Here is an 11,558-nt window from a genome sequence, read left to right on the forward strand (position 1 = left end):
CCCCCACACACACACAGTTATGCTGTCTTTTAGTTCTTCATTTTTTCTTTTCTTTATTTATTAGGATATATCATTATAAATATTATATATATATTTATTGACTTGTTGAAAGTTTCATCTTTTCATAAGTTCCATGAGGTCAGGTTATATGCCTATTCGTTACTATGAGCTGGATTGCAGGTCTGTGCCTGCCACCTAGTAGGTGTTCATTGTGGATCTGTTAAAGAGTCAGGTCTTAACTGTCAAGTGCCATGTAAAAGGGGAACAGAAGGTTGTCACCACTAAGATCACTTAATCATCTCAGCATTTTAGGTAGCATTATCAGTTTCCTTACCATACCCTAAACTGAATTATTATGCCCTTTGTAATTGTCAACCTTGGGTGACAAGGTTCCTAAAAACCAGGGGTTTTTTTTCTTTAATTGTTAAAGGTGCCACTGAGTCATGGTTAGCCGGGTGGCTTTGCAAAAATTTGAAAGTCAGCTAGTGGATAATCACTCATTGAATACCTTTCACTGAGATGGTTGCCGTGGAGCACAAGGTTCTCAGGGTATGACCAGTCTAGGCGGAATAAAAAGGCAAAGTCACATAAAACAACACCAACAAGACAACATGGCAGCCCTAAGTCACATGGTACACATGTTCTATACAAATATCTACCTTGCAGTCATTGCATCCCTGTGTTGGCTGGTGGGGTGGTCTGCTAGAGAGAGCTAGGCATAACTCAGGGCTCCAACCCTGTGCCTATGAGGCTGTGGGCAAACCACTTCATCTCTCTGGGCCTCTGCTTCTCATCTATAGAATGAGGGTAATGATACCTCCCTTTCCTGCTTCACAGAAAAGGTAGAGAAAGCACCTTTTATTAAGCATCTTCTCCAGGTGAGGTCCTTTATTAGACACCATCACCATACAAGATCTCATTATACCCTTTCAATAATCCTGAGAAGAGCTGTCATCACTTTTATTCCACAAATGAGAAGGAAGTCTCCAAGGAGTGAAGTAATGTGTCCAAGCTCACAGCTACAAAGCAACTGAGCCACAATCAGAATTCTAGTCTGGGAGCAGTTAATGCTTTCTTTTTTTTTTTTTTTTTTTTTTCATTTTTCTGAAGCTGGAAACAGGGAGAGACAGTCAGACAGACTCCCGCATGCGCCCAACCGGGATCCACCCGGCATGCCCACCATGGGGCGACGCTCTGCCCACCAGGGGGCGATGCTCTGCCCATCCTGGGTGTCGCCATGTTGCGACCAGAGCCACTCTAGCACCTGAGGCAGAGGCCACAGAGCCATCCCCAGCGCCCGGGCCATCTTTGCTCCAATGGAGCCTTGGCTGCGGGAAGGGAAGAGAGAGACAGAGAGGAAAGCGTGGCGGAGGGGTGGAGAAGCAAATGGGCGCTTCTCCTATGTGCCCTGGCCGGGAATCGAACCCGGGTCCTCCGCACTCTAGGCCGACGCTCTACCGCTGAGCCAACCGGCCAGGGCCAGTTAATGCTTTCCACTGCTGTCAAAGGTAAGAGAAAGGCTTTATAACTGTCAAGTGCTATACAAATGTAAGGTATCATTATTTCATGAAAGTGTAAATCAATCATAGATGAACAACTAAGTTTTATCCATTTACTCACAAGTATTGTTGACTGTTTTTGTACTTTGTATACTGTATCAGAGACTCTGGGTGTTATCAAGAAATGTCTTATAGAAAAAATAAAACTAGAAATGACCTTTTTATCCTTTTCTCAGAGACTTTTTTCATTGGGTTTCTTTGATTAATATGTTTTCCCATAGACTCAAGCAGTGATGCTATATTTTTTAATTTTAGTTTAGCCCTAGCCAGATAGCTTAGTTGGTTAGAGCGTTCTCCCAAAGCAGAGGCTGCCAGCTTGATCCCCGGTCAAAGCACATACAGGAACAGATAGAAGTTCCTCTTTCTCTCCCCACCCCCTTCCTCTTTCATTAAAATAAATAAATAAAAATTAAGAAAAAAGAAAGTAAAATATTTTTTTAAAATAATTAAATTTTGTTTACTCACCACTTTTTGTCTTGGCAACAAAACTATGACAAAATGGGAAACACCTGGAGATGAGGCACATTTTTGAGTAAATAGTGAGCTGCTGTCACAAGCAGTTAAAACAAAAATGCCTTTGTCAAAGTGAGTTAACAAAGTACGTTTTGTGACATGGAATCTCCGACACGTTCATACTTGTGTGGGCTATCCCAAAACTCTAAGTACTGGCTGACTCTTGTGCTCCCTATTGTGTATATAAATGAATCCATTTCCACAATGCCCTGCAAGATCTTCCCTGAGCCTTGCACTCTAGTTGAAGATGACTCCACTGGCCTACTCCAAATGTGTGGGTTCTGAGAGCTAGCAAAAAATACAGCATTTATTCTGGTACAGAATCAGAGAGGTAACAACCCTCTATCCCAAACTTCTCCTTACAAAGGATTACAGGGAAGGGAAGTGGGGTTAAGGTCATGGAGTTTATCAAGTGGCAAAGCCAGTATTAGGATGCAGGTCCCATGACTCTCTGCCCAGTGCTTCTTCTGACTAATAGTAATGTTGTAGACATGACTAGAGCTCACTGAAATTTCTGGATTTCTTCTTCTTCAAGCATCTGGGAGAACTAGCTTGAAGTTAGGTGTGGTTATCTGATTTGCTTTGGCCAATGAAATGTGGGTGGGTTTATGTCACTTCTGGGCAATAGCATGTTGAGACTTCCCATGGTCTCTTCCCTTGCTGCTGTGTCTCCTGAAGCATTGTATTGAGACATTGACTTAAGAAGACAGTATAGCCTCTGTCTGCCTGAGTCCCTGGGTAACTATGAAATGTTAGCCTCTCAGCCTATCAGCTGCAGATATGGAGGGTGAGCAAGACTTTGTTTCATAGCATAACTTGCCCATTCTGACTATTACAGGTTTACATCATTATGGCATGGACCAAAGTGCAGGGTAGTGTTGTGACCATAGCAGAGAGTAGGACTATCTCTGTCATTTGAGAATAAACCAGGACCTCTTTTCTGTTCCCTCAGGGCAGTGGCAGAGCAGGGTCAAAGAGATCCAGGTTCCCATCATAGCTGTCTTGGTGTTGACAGTGTGACCCTGGGTACAACCCTGAATCTTCCTGAGCTCCAGTTTCTTTATCTGTAAAATAGAGGTGACAACTTTAGCCTAGTAGGATTGTTGTGAGCATCAGTTCTCAGAGGTAGATTAAAATAGTACAGCTTAAAAATGTTGGGGAAAAATATGTTGGTTGGTTGATTCTACACGTAGAGTCCTGTCCATGGACAGAAACAAACAAATAAACAAACAAAACCCTAAAATTCCTATCCAGCATTTTTCAACACCTCAAGTTTCTTTGAAGGAATTATGTTATACAGAATCTCATGGGGCAGAACCCTAAATTTAGGGTTCTTTAAAGCCCAATATTTCTTAACATAAGCAAGAAGAAACTAGAATACAGTTTCTCGATTCCTAATGGACACACACAACTATTCTAACAAAAAATAAAATATTGGAACTGGAGAGAGCTGATGATTGAACAGAACTAGTACATTAGTGGTGTTTTCTCCCTCATTAGAATGAAAATAACTAGAAAATTCTTTCTATGAACAAAGTTACTTAAAGGTGCTTCATTTGAAATCTCAGAAGCAAGGTTTGGAGGGTAACTTCTTCTATTCTGAGCATTGTTCCTAATGAGCTGAACTATAAAACCAAATTCTCTAGTAAAAATTCCATGACCCAAGGAGAAGGCTGCATCTGGCCTCCCGAAATATAGTCATTTATGAGAAATATTCTTATCATGTTTAGGAATGACTGTTAACATCATTAAGAAGGCAGAAGTAAGTTCTCCTACAGTGTTTGTCTGTGCCATGCTTTAAAATGGGTAGTTTCTTTCTTTTTATCCATAGTAGTCATTTATTACTGTCTGTAGTTATATAATTAAAGCTAATATTCGCTGATATGTCTGATAAGGGGTTAATAACCAAAATTTATGAAGAATTTTTAAAACTCAACACCAGAAAGACAATCCAATTAAAAAATGGGCAGAAGAATTGAATAGACACTTCTCCAAAGAGGATATACAGATGGCCAATAGGCATATGAAAAAATGCTCAACATCACTAATCATTAGAGAAAAATGCAAGTTAAAACCACAATGAGATATCACCTCACACTAGTCAGAATGGTGCTCATCAACAAAACAACACAGAATAAGTGCTGGCGAGGATGTGGAGAAAAGGGAACCCTCCTGCACTGCTGGTGGGAATGCAGACTGGTGCAGCCACTGTGGAGAACAGTGTGGTATTTCCTCAAAAAATTAAAAATGGAACTGCCAGGCCCTGGCCGGTTGGTTCAGTGGTAGAGCGTCGGCCTGGCGTGCAGAAGTCCCGGGTTCGATTCCCGGTCAGGGCACACAGGAGAAGCGCCCATCTGCTTCTCCACCGCTCCCCCTCTCCTTCCTCTCTGTCTCTCTCTTCCCCTCCCGCAGCCGAGGTTCCACTGGAGCAAAGATGGCCCGGACACTGGGGATGGCTCCTCGGCCTCTGCCCCAGGTGCTAGAGTGGCTCTGGTCGCAACAGAGCGATGCCCCGGAGGGGCAGAGCATCGCCCCCTGGTGGGCAGAGCGTCGCCCCCCTGGTGGGTGTGCCGGGTGGATCCCGGTTAGGTGCATGCGGGAGTCTGACTGTCTCTCCCCGTTTCCGGCTTCAGAAAAATACAGTAGAAAAATAAATAAATAAAAATGGAACTGCTTTTTGACCCAGCTATCCTATTTTTAGGAATATATTCTAGAAATACCAAATCATTGATTCAAAAAAAGATATGCTCCCCCATGTTTATTGCAGCATCGTTTACAATAGCCAAGATCTGGAAACAGCCCAAGTGTCCGTCAGTGGACAAGTAGATTAAAAAGCAGTGGTACATATACACAATGGAATACTATGTGACCGTGAAAAAGAAGGAAATCTTACCTTTTGCAATGGCATGGGTGAACCTGGAGACTAAATGAAATAAGCCAGGCAGAGAAAGACAAATATCATATGATCTCACTTATATATGGAATCTAATGAACACAGCGAACTGAGGAATGGAATAGAGGCAGAGATGGGGTCACAGGGAGCAGAGGGAAGGTGGATGAGGGGATGGGATCAGAGGAGGTGGAGGGGTTAGTGAAATTATACATACATAATACATAGATACAGATAACAGGACAGCAAATCCCAGAGGGAATGGGGGGAGAAAGTCAGGGGGAGGGGGGCAAAGGGGTTGTGATGGGGGGCATATTGTTGGGGAGTGAGGGAGTTATATTGAGTGGGACACTTGAATCCATGTTAATACAATAAATTCAAAAACTTAATAAAAAAAGAAATAAAATATATAAAAATAAAATAAAATAAAGCTAATATGGGCCATTAAAACATTTTAATTAATTTAATAGTTTTGAAGTAGGTTTTTAAGGTCAAAGAAATTTGAACACTTGGAATCTAGTTGAAATCTTAGTGGAATATATATATATATATATATATATATATATATCACAAAAATTAGGGGATTAGGCAAAGCAATCTTAAGGAAAAAGAAGACTTTAAATTATATTATAGAGCCACGACAATCAAAACAGCATGGTACTGGCAGAAAAATAGACACTCAGACCAATGGAACAGAATAGAAAGTCCAGAAATAAAACCACATATATATAGCCAAATAATTTTTGATAAAGGGGCCAACAACACACAATGGAGAAAAGAAAGCCTCTTCAATAAATGGTGCTGGGAAAACTGGAAAGCCACATGCAAAAGAATGAAACTGGACTACAGTTTGTCCCCTTGTACTATAATTAATTCAAAATGGATCAAAGACCTAAATATAAGACCTGAAACAATAAAGTACATAGAAGAAAACATAGGTACTAAACTCATGGACCTGGGTTTTAAAGAGCATTTTATGAATTTGACTCCAAAAGCAAGGGAAGTGAAGGCAAAGATAAATGAATGGGACTACATCAGACTAAGAAGTTTTTGCTCAGCAGGAGAAACTGACCATAAAATAAACAGACAGCCAACTAAATGGGAAATGATATTTTCAAACAACAGCACAGATAAGGGCCTAATATCCAAAATATACAAAGAACTCATAAAACTCAACAACAAATAAACAAACAATCCAATAAAAAAATGGGAAGAGGACATGAACAGACACTTCTCCGAGGAAGAAATACAAATGGCCAACAGATATATAAAAAGATGCTCATTTTATACTTACCTGGCAGGGGAGATACCATGATCACAAAAGATGCTCATCTTCATTAGTTATTAGAGAAATGCAAATCAAAACTGCAATGAGATACCACCTCACACCTGTTAGATTAGCTATTATCAACAAGACAGGTAATAGCAAGTGTTGGAGAGGCTGTGGAGAAAAAGGAACCCTCATACACTGTTGGTAGAATGTAAAGTATTCAATAGTACAACCATTATGGAAGAAAGTATGGTGGTTCCTCAAGAAACTGAAAATAGAACTACCATATGACCCAGCAATCCCTCTACTGGGTATATACCCCCAAAACTCAGAGACATTGATACGTAAAGACACATGTAGCTCCATGTTCATTGCAGCATTGTTTACAGTGGCCAAGACATGGAAACAACCAAAAAGCCCTTTAATAGATGACTGGATAAAGAAGATGTAGCACATATACACTATGGAATACTACTCAGCCATAAGAAATGATGACATCGGATCATTTACAGTAACATGGATGCATCTTGTTAACATTATATGGAGTGAAATAAGTAAATCAGAAAAAAATTAGGAACTGCATGATTCCATACACAGGTGGGACATAAAAACAAGACTAAGAGACATGGAGAAGAGTGTGGTGGTTCCGGGGGGGGGGGGGGGCACAAGGAAAACCAGATAGAAGGTGAGGGAGGATATTCTGATTTTGGGTGATGGGTATGCAACATAATTGAATGACAAGATAACCTGGAGATGTTTTCTTTGAACCCTGATTTATTGATGTCACCCCATTAAAATTAATAAAAATTTATAAAAAAAATTGGTGGATCAGGGAATGTGTGGATACTCCAGTACTTTCAGCCTTTTGTATAGTGCATTTTCACCAATGAAATAAAAGTTGGTTTTGCATCTCATTTGCATAACTGAACAACTTTCTTTGACTTGCCATTTGCTTTTCTGATGTTCTTGTTTAATAAAAAAAAAGTATTTCTTTTTTTATTGCTTCATATTCATTTTGAAATATTCCCTAATTTTTGTGAGCAGTATATATATATATATATATATATTTTATGTATACACACATACATACATATGTATGGAGGCAAGATTTGCAGGGAGAGATTAGGATTATGAGAATGCCACTTATAGCTTCTATTTCAAGCCTAAGCAGAGGAAAATGCCACAGATTCCAATCGTAACCTAATTCTATGGTTAGATGGATTTACTAAAAAAATTTTTTAGGCCTGACCTGTGGTGGCGCAGTGGGATAAGGTGTCGACCTGGAACACTGAGGTTGCTGGTTCGAAACCCTGGGCTTGCCTGGTCAAGGCACATATGGGAGTTGATGCTTCCTGCTCCTCCCCTTTCTCTCTCTCTCTCTCTTTCTCTCTCCCCTCTCTCTAAAAATCAATAAATAAAATATTAAAAAATATTTTTTTAATTGTGAAAAAAAATCATACTTATTTCTAAGGAAAGCAGTTTTCCAAATCGTTGTCTGGCCCTCTCCCTCTTAAACTTTCCTACAATCTCAATCCCTTTCTTTCTTCTAATGCTGCACATTAAATAGTAAATAGCATTAGAGCAGTTTTAAGGAAAACATTGTTATCAGAATCTCAGAATTAAAGATGGAAGTTTCTACATTATTAGTTTGAATGTTTGGTGCCTGTCTCTTTGTTTCCTGCTTAAGGGAAGATTTTTCTGAATTACATAGACAGGATTTCAAGAATATCTTGAAAAATAGGGCTGAAGTCTTTTTGTCATGACCTCTTGAATTCTTCATTTATATTAAACACTTTATCAGTTATACAAGACAGAAAATTTTTGTTAAGAACCATTTAAATAGTCTCCTAACTTGCAAAGCCAGTAGAGGAGGCAGAAATCTGGCTTAAGAAATCCTGAACCTTTTTAACCCATTTGGGACCTGATTCTTAGAAGCAGCTTCCTGGCATGTTCCCAGCACATCACACAACACCATTGAACAGAACTTATTTGCTGCTCTGTGTTGCCAGAAAGAAGAGCACCAGCACTGCAGAGGTCTCAACCAGGTGAGATGTAGGGTTACTGAGAACCTAGGGCAGAGAGGCTTATGGATGCAGCAGAAGCAGCATGCTAGGCCAGCTCCCGGGCAGAGCACAAAACATGGAACAGAGGCGTGATTGCTGAGAGCAGCTCCACGGGAAGCTTCTCTGTGACACAAATGGGCAAATCTGAGGTGTGTAGCTGTCACAACATCAGGATGAGTATTAAAATGTAATTCTTGTAAACAAGAGACAATTTTGATGCATTCACAGGAGGACCTGATCCAAACACCCAAGCTAGCCCATTATCCTGCACAATAGAGACTGCAAATTTTAGTCAACTAAAGCTAAGCTGTCTTATTTGTCCTTATACAAACAAACCTAGGACTGGCCACAATGTTATTTCCCCCGAACCCTTCTAAAATATCAACACCAAGAAGTTGATTGTCTTTGTTTGAATGGTTCAGAAATACTTTCACTTTCAGATACTATCTACTAGTCCTTTTACAGAGCAGATTAAGTTGGACTTGGTTGATCAAACAAAATTGCTGATCTACTTTTAGCACTCAATTAGCCAGGGTTATAGCCCTAAGAATACACAGACATATGGATCAGACGGGGACTTTAATCTGACTTGGGAACCTGAAAAGACTTAAAGCCAACTATATCTTTCCCTCGATGTCTCACACAGCCTGAACAAGACAGATCCTAGAAGCACTGGGTATTTGTCCAGCCCTTTCTTGTGAGGTTGTGACTCAATTCTCTGAAGGAAGATAAAAAAAGACATGATGCCTATTTCTAAGGAAAACATCCAGAATTGGGGTGGGAGACAGCTCTCAGGGTGTGTGGTTTGGTTTCCTGATATTGCTCTTCCTCAATTAGGTTGGACTTGGCTGCTCAAGCAAATTGCTGATAAACCTCCTTCCCCCATGACAAAAACAGTAGTGATTATCCTTAGCGTTTGCACAGGACTTGACTTCTTTTACTAAGTGCTTTTGTTAATTGTCTGTCTTTTTTTTATTTACTTATTAAATTTAATGCAGTGACATTGATAAATCAGGGTACATATGTTGAGAGAAAATATCTCCAGATTATTTTGACATTTGATTGTGCTGTATACCACTCACCCAAAGTCAAATTGTCTTCTGTCACCTTCTATCTGTTTTTCTTTGTACCCCTCCCCTCCCCCACCCCCTCTCTCCTTCCTCGCCCCATCCCCCCACGCCCCCCACCCCCATTGCCATCACATTCTTGTTCATGTCTGTCTTGATTCCCACAACAATCCTGCTGAGCAGGTAATAATCATCCAGGCCAAAAGGTATACACATAGGCAAGGTCATTGCTGTATTCAACAGTCAAGTATTTGTCAATAAAGAAAAATGCTGAAATACAGAGAAATGCTTTCATCACAGCATCCTCGGGGTTAGAAGTGTTTAATGAGGGCTTGAAGTGGTCAAGTAGACTTGGAGCAGTCGCTCTGAGTCTGAGGAACCAGCTAGGGTACTGTCTGTGACTTCTGTCTCAGGACACACTTTCCTTCTCTGGAGAAACCAAGCTTTTCCTTCTTTGGAGAAACAAATACTTTTCCCAGCTTTTCATCATGATTTTCTAATGCATTTTAATAACAAAGAGCTCACACAAACCTCTTCCCTAGAATAAAGTGAATGGTGATGTTGATGATGGTTTTCAGCCCTTATTCTGGGAACAAATATGTTGGCTGCTGGCGCATCCTCCAAGTTACTTGACTGTTGAAAACAGCAATGACCTTTCCAGTGAAGGCACTTGGGTGTTAGTAGTGGAGTGTTGCTCATGACAAGGTATCTGAGATTGGAAGGTGGTAGTTGGTTGACCTGTGTGATAGAGATCCATTTTAATATGTAAAGTAACTATGATGATTTGAGGGTTCTCCCATGTATCTTATCCATCCTTCTACCACTGGGCTTGAAAGCTATCTGGTGCTCTCCCTGATTGTGGTGTGTATACCTTTTACAAGAAGAGTTTAGGGTAGAAAGCAATGGCACCCTCTCCCACCACACAGGTCTCTTCCTGGCATTGCCCATGAGAGGAGGAGGAGAGGAGCCTCAGGCAGACCCTACCCTTGGACTCACACTTGGTCAGTGTCCTTCACCCAACTTGATACTTGATGGGCAAGCACCTTATACTCCCTGAGGCAGACTGGGTAGACTCCATAGCACCGTTCTTTTCTAGAAATGGGCTAATGCTGATCTGCAGGGCTGAGAGCCTAGAGTCATTTCTCTGGGTTTTTCTGTGCTTATTTCCTCACTGTCGCCAGCAGCAGCCAGCCCCTTCTGTCTGCAGTTTGTCATCATCTTCTTACCATAAAATCACATCTCATTTTGGGCTGCAAGACTCAAATAATGTACAAGTACCCTGTTAAATGTTATCATGTGAAACATCATTTATTTCTTCACCAATTCATTCCAGAGTCGGGGCTGTGGCTTTGCAAAATTCTTTTCAGCCTTCTTGTTCCTCTCACTCTTTTCTTCTCCCAAGTCCCTTTCTCTTGCTCTCTTTCTCCTATTGACCACTTGTTAAATCTTTTTGTTTGTTTCCCCTCTTTCTCCTGGGACCCTCCGACAGGCAGGCTTGCCAGATTCATTTTCTGATCAAAGCTGTTTGATTTGGTCAATTTTGCCACATTGGAGACGTTCTCTATTACAGAGATAAATAGCTTTGGGCTAACTGTCAACGAAAACTTGTAAGCTAATAAATTATTCCAATTTCTTCCCGCGGATCCCTCTGGAGACAGCCCTAGGAAATACACTTTTTGATTAGTAAATTTCTCTGTGTGTGTGTCTGGACATTCAAATGTGTCGGCTTTGATTAGCACCATTGCTTTTCAAGTCGACATTGGCTGAGGGGCTGTCAGTTGCAGGCAGCCCTGATGCATAATGCATCAACTGGGCCCAGAAACAGGAGCCTCGTCCAAGGCTGTAAAGGTGGGAAAATTGCCCTAACAACCCTGCTGGCTTACTTTGCACCAAAGGGAGCTTAACTTGAAAGTCTTGACAAGACTTGCTTTGGCTTCACTGATAGCCACTCATCCTGGGCTTGAGATGGTTTGAAGAGATCACAGCCATGGACCTGCCAAGAACCAAAGCCACCACTCCATCTGCTCTGACCACCACCACTTCCTACAATTTTGCCCTGCATCCTCACCCATGACCTCCACTCCATCATCCTGGAGTCCCTGGACAAAGGCCAGCCCTTCCAAGGCAGCCCCAGATTTCCCTTTGCCTCCCCTTGGATTCTGGTTTGCTTTTTGTCTAGTTAAGGGCCCTTGGGTT

General features: G+C 41.1%; 1 non-coding gene across 1 annotated transcript; it reads right to left on the reverse strand.

Annotated features, from left to right (window-relative positions):
* Positions 1–1,404: 1,404 nt before the first annotated feature.
* On the reverse strand, positions 1,405–1,480 carry TRNAS-AGA (transfer RNA serine (anticodon AGA)). The gene has a single exon. It is a non-coding gene; the product is annotated as a tRNA-Ser (tRNA).
* Between the last annotated feature and the right edge of the window lie 10,078 nt (positions 1,481–11,558).

This window comes from Saccopteryx leptura, chromosome 4 (genome assembly GCF_036850995.1).
Source record: "Saccopteryx leptura isolate mSacLep1 chromosome 4, mSacLep1_pri_phased_curated, whole genome shotgun sequence".
In the NCBI taxonomy this organism is placed as follows: Eukaryota; Metazoa; Chordata; class Mammalia; order Chiroptera; family Emballonuridae; genus Saccopteryx; species Saccopteryx leptura.